The sequence below is a fragment of the Ascaphus truei genome, chromosome 2 (genome assembly GCF_040206685.1).
Source record: "Ascaphus truei isolate aAscTru1 chromosome 2, aAscTru1.hap1, whole genome shotgun sequence".
NCBI classification, from domain to species: domain Eukaryota; kingdom Metazoa; phylum Chordata; class Amphibia; order Anura; family Ascaphidae; genus Ascaphus; species Ascaphus truei.
The window spans coordinates 128,497,409-128,503,408 of NC_134484.1; positions in this window are offsets into that span (position 1 = coordinate 128,497,409).

Sequence of the window (6,000 nt, forward strand, 5' to 3'; positions counted from 1 at the left end):
TTGCCAGTAACTGCTATTCAAATAGCTCCGGGATGCAAATCACGGCTGAACTACTCGCTTCTTATTAACACCACCTAAAGGGTGGTGGGATAGGATTTGCGATTTGCATCGGATGGAGTATCATTTATTTTTACAACATAGTATTGAAACAGGGGGTCTCCGAAGCTGAAACAGGGGGTCTCTGAAGCTGAAACGTATCACTTTCAGGTCTGGGGGCTCCTGCTTCCTGAGGTACAGTTCCCAGTATTGGGTGCCAGCATCTCCTGCAAGTTTAAATGTCCCAGTTACATGACATGGGACATTTAAACTTGCAGGAGATACCAGCACACGATACGAAGGCAGTGCCTCGGGAAGCAGGTGGTCCCCGGACATAAAATTAATGTGGGTCAGCTCCGGGACCCCCTGCTTAAATCCTATGTAGTAAAAATGAAAACTGCGTGATTGCCTGTAATAGCTGTGCAGGGAGATGCAGCGTCTCCAAGCTCTCTCTGTGCAGCTCTTTCAGACTGATGGAGGGAAATCGTACGTTCAGCTCTTTGTGCTTGTAAAACAAATATAAAATAGTGCGGTATGTAATTTTATAACAAACGATATGCTTTTGTGAATACCATTTTTTTGCATATTTCAAACCGTGAGCTAGGAACTTGCCAACCAGATCGACGTTGCAATAAAATTATCGAAGCTACTAGAATTTACCCCATTGACTTTAATGGCAGATATCGCAGACTAGGGCTTGATACAGTGGATCATGCTTGAATCACACCGGGGCAAGGTGTCTCTAATAAAACAGCATGAGCTAATGTATATTCTAATGGCTTCAACAACCAATTATGGGGGTCTATGTACTAAGAGGTGCAAATGCAACATTCACATACAGAAGACCAAAAAATATATTGCTGGTGTCAGCATCTATGTACTAAAAAAAGGAAAAAGGAAATCACACACAAGTCTTTATAAAAAAAAAATAAAGAAATGTATTAAATAGAACACAATAATAGGTGACTATGAGGTGTCACACAAAAGAAATTCACTTTGACTGCACATCACTGTGATAAAAAAACATAACATGTATTATTAAAGTTAAAAAAAATCTATCACTAAACATAGGTAGCCCCCTTTCCCTAGGACTAAGGAAATTACGCGTGCTGCTGTACCTGTTGGAGCGCAGGAGGCCTAAGCCTCCAAATCTGGGAGCTTGGGGTGATCTCTCTTTCCTTCGGTGCAGCACCTCCACCTATGAGGGATCCCAGCAGGCCGGGAAGGTCCCACATAGGACTCAATAACCACTATACACGGAGTATAATATAACGTCTTTACTACTCGCACTATAATGATAACATACCAACAATACAATATCACAATACAATACCCAAACACAACACCCAACACCCTGGTGTGGTTCCCCACAGTACTGAGGGTGCCCTAGGCACCTAAACACCCGGTAGCCGTAGAAAAGTCCCACCCAAAGTGTGAGGTAGCACTACCCCCTGTGTGAATTGTTGGTGCACTTATATACCTCCCTAGGCACTCCTGTATCCAGGTGTCGCCGTTGGTCAAAGGATCAGTCAGGTCCCACGACGTGGGGCCTCCAACAAAAATCCCCTCTCTCCTTATGAGTCCTGGTCTGCCATGTGAGGCGGGCTCCACCTGGAGTGTCTCACCTAATGTCTATGTGGGCCTGTGGCCTGGTCCCAGACCACAATACACCACGTGGTAGTCCGGTCACCGGTGCAACAGTAACTCTAAGTACTAATGGGGAAGCGTCCCTAACTGGGGCCTTCCCTGCAATACGCAGCTAAGGTGACTCAGGGCCTAGCTGAGAGGTGAGGGGCAACACTAGGCCTAGACCGGGAGGCACTGCTTCCTGGACACTACCTACCCTCCTGCCACTCTCCGTCTGACTAGCTTGCGTGTCCCTAGCCCGCAGAGGATATCCTGCTTTCTCCCTGCTCCTTGAGCATTATTGGCTGGGACTTCCCATGTAGTGTCTCCCTCCTTGAGGATCCTGGGACTTTTAGTCCCGCGCAGCATCTTGCGGAGCCATTCTAAGATTGCTGCCACACTATGCACACTGCGCATGCGCACCTGCCATTCTGTGGATGTGCGACACCTAAGATGGCGGCCCCCACACCCCAATACATCGCGAAGCTCCACCGGCTATCCCAGCATTTCCACCCTCACCAGAGGTAAGGAGGGGGGCTCTGCTACACATGTAAATGATGTATGGTGTAGAGAATGTCTCTAACTATATAGTCATAATTACATTCATTATACAGCCACTGACAGAGGGACATTCCCTACACCATACCTATCCCCATACATCATTTATATGTTTAGTGATAGATGTTTTACATTAATAATAAATGTTACATTTTTTATCACAGGAGTGTGCAGTCCAAGGGAATTTATTTGGGTGACTTACCTCATAGTCACCCATTTTTATGTTCTATTCACTTTTACAGGCACAGGTATAAAACATCAAAGGGGTTAATATACCAAAAAGTACACTACAATCCTACCAAGAATACCTTATGGGCTAGAGCAAACACTGAGTTAACCCCTGCCACAGCCCCACCACCCTACCCCCTGGGAGGCCTAACCACCCACCCCACTTATGGGGTTGTCAACTACCCCATAACCACCACCCTTCTCACAGCCCTACCAACAAAACAAACCACCCGATTTAGATTAAAGGCCAATAGCCCTATTAGCTATTAGCTTACTTGCAACATTAAACTACACTACCTATCCCCTTGGCTACCTTAAAAGCTAGTTAAGCATTGTCCTGCAATAATTTAGTAACCGCTAAGGTAATCAAGGGGTTGACCCCTACCAACCTCCCCCCGGGAGGCCTAATCACCCATAAAGGGGCAACTACCCCCACCCAACCCCCTACCCTCACACATCCTTCCAAAAAAACAATCCCATCTACTATACAAATGGCCACTAATCCTATTAGCCAAATGTAGTTCCTGTCTGCTTTTTAAAAACAATAAACAGCTGATATGTGCCTTATTTCCAGCTTCACACTTTCACTACTATCCCTAAAATCAATCACTGCATGGTAGCTTTGGAATTTATGGGAATATTTATTTTGCAATATACTAATTTAGCAAAGCATCTCCTTATTCTAATCGTTCCCAATCTGTACTCTGAAAAAATAAATAAGTTCATGTTTTTAGAAAAATACATAAATTCATTTCTATTTTGAATTCTTGATATAACGGTGTCAAGTCTTGCGGCAACTGTGGAGAGGATCCAAGTAGCTGGAAATGCAGGGCAGGCAGCGAGAGGTGTAGTCAGGTCACAGGCAAAAGTCCAAGGCAACAAGAGGCGTAATAAAGGTCACAGGCAAAAATCCAGGGCTGGCAGCGAGAGGCATAGTCGAAAGGGCAAGCAGGGGTCTGGCAATGATAACAGGAACAACAGTGAGCAGCAATGCAGTGAGCTAGTCTATCCAGAAAGTACTAGTATAAACAAGGTAGGAGGAACAGGAAGAGGAGGTTTAAATATATCAGGCTGGAGGCATGGGACAGGTGCATGTGATTCTCTCATTATGATCTGTAGTGAGTTGTCTACAGACTAAGGCAGCAGAATCAGCAGTCCTGGTGGCAGTGAGGAGGAACTGCTGGATATGAGCAGGAAAAACCCAAGTTCAACTCCCATCTCTGACACTACTCTCCCCTCTCAAAAAGCATCATCTGGACATTCCTTTTTGAGGTTTATCTAGGTATCTCCAGTGGAAGGCCTTGATCAGCTGTGGGGCATGGAGAAAATGTTCTCTTTCCAGGACCTTTCCTCAGGACCGTATTCCACCCACTGGACCAGATACTGGAGTTTTCCCCAAAATAGTCTGTAGTCCAGGATCTTCTCCACAATCTTCTCCTCATTGTCTACTAGAATAGGTTTGGGGGAGGAAGGTTGCATCGAGGAAAATGGTTCTCCTGAAACGGCTTCAGAAGCAAAGTGTGAAATACTGGGTGCACTTTAATGGATTCTGAAAGTTCTAGTCGGGACACAGAATTCACTAGTGCTGAAATCCGGAAGGGGCCAATGAATTTTTGGCCCAATTTGATGGTGGGGATCTTCAGTCGTAAGTTTCTGGTCAAGAGCCAGACCTTATCTCCAACCATAAATTTCGGAGATGGTCTGCGGTGTTGATCCGCTGCTCTCTTGCATCTTGTCTGAGACTCCTGAAGTGTGTATTTTAGGGTCTCTTGGATCTTTTTTAGGGCCACAAGTTTTTCTGTGACCGCCGGAATGGGGCCAGAAACCCGAAAGCGGAGAAGAAATGTTGGTTGAAAACCAAAATTCGCAATGAATGGGCTCTGCTGCGTTGAGGAGTGATGCGAGTTATTATAAGAGAATTCTGCTAAGGGTAGGAAGTCAGCCCAGTCACCCTAGAGATGGCAAACAAAACAACGTAAATATTGCTCCAGGGTTTGATTAGTCCTTTCAGTCTGACCGTTGGATTGAGGGTGATAGCCGGAGGATACATTTAAACTGATTCCCAAGGTAGAGCAGAAGTTTCTCCAGAATTTTGAGGTCAAGTTTAGCCCCCCGGCTGATATGATTTCATCTGGGGCCTGTGCAGCCGAAAAACCTCTTTTAGGATCAATTTGACAGTCTGCTCTGCGGAAGGGAGGCTCTGTGTACCTATGAAATGGGCCATCTTCATGAGCAGACCCATTACCACAAACATTGTATCATTACCACTGGATCGGGGTAGTTCTACTATAAAGTCCATCGATATTGATCCAGAAGGACGAGTGGGGACTGGAAGAGGCTGCAGCAAACCCACAGGGGATGGTCGAGGAACCTTGGTCCTGGCAAAAAAATTGCATTAAAGAACGTAGTCATTGACGTCTTGTGTCAAATTGGGCCACCAAAATGAGAGGGACAACAGTTCCTGTGTCTTGAGGCCGGCCTGTTGGGAGTTGTGCATTAGTTGAAGCACTTCTGGTCTTACTTCCTTAGGGACAAACAGATGGTCTTTAAAGTTCCATAAGCCATCCCATAGGAACAGTTCGGCATCTGGTGGAGGGTTGTTATGAAAGGAGTAATTGGAATAGGCTTTCTTTATCCTGGTAAAGAGGTCAGAGGAAAAAGTGATGCCTAGGAAGTGTGTTTTTGGTAGAATCATCTCTATCTGTTCTTCTCCTGTTTAAGGAGTCAGTCGAGACAGTTTAATTGTCATTCGAGACAGGGCATAAGCCTTCCCATTATAAGAGCCTGGATGGTACGAAATGTGAAAATTGAAACATGCGAAGAACAAGGCCACCAAGCTTGTCGGGCAGATAGTCTTTTTACTGAGCGAATAAATTCTAGGTTCCTGTGGTCTGTAAGAGCGGTAACTGGATAATTCGCCCCATCAAGTAAGTGTCTCCATTCTGAAAATTCAGCCTTTATAGCCAAGAGTTCCTTGTTTCCAATGTTGTAGTTCCTTTCCGCTGCCGACATCTGATATGAGTAAAAGGCACATGGATGAAGGAGCAATTTTTGCCCAACTCTTTGAGAAAGAATAGCACCAATAGCTGAGTCGGAGGATCAACCTCCAAGATGAATGGAAGTTCGGGGTTTGGATGAACGAGGATAGGGGCAGAAATAAAGAGTGACTTTAATCATTCAAACGCTGAATCAGGTTCAGGAGTCCATTTCAATGAGTTTCCATTTCAAACTCTGGTTGAGTTTGGTAATTGGGGCGATTATGCCTGAGAAATTCTTAATTAATCATTTGTAGAAATTAGATAACCCCACAAACCTCTGAATGTCTTTTTCATTTTTTGGAACTGGCCCTTCTATCATGGCCTGGATCTTGCCTGGATCCATACTCAGTTCCTCAGGAGAGATGATATATCAGAGAAATTGCATTCAGGTCTTTTCAAATTCACATTTCTCCAATTTAATGTATTGGAGGTGCTCCAGGACAATGCGGACATGCTTCTGATGCTCCTGAAGATTGTCTGAGAAAACCAAGATGTACAGTATAAGGGATGTGTC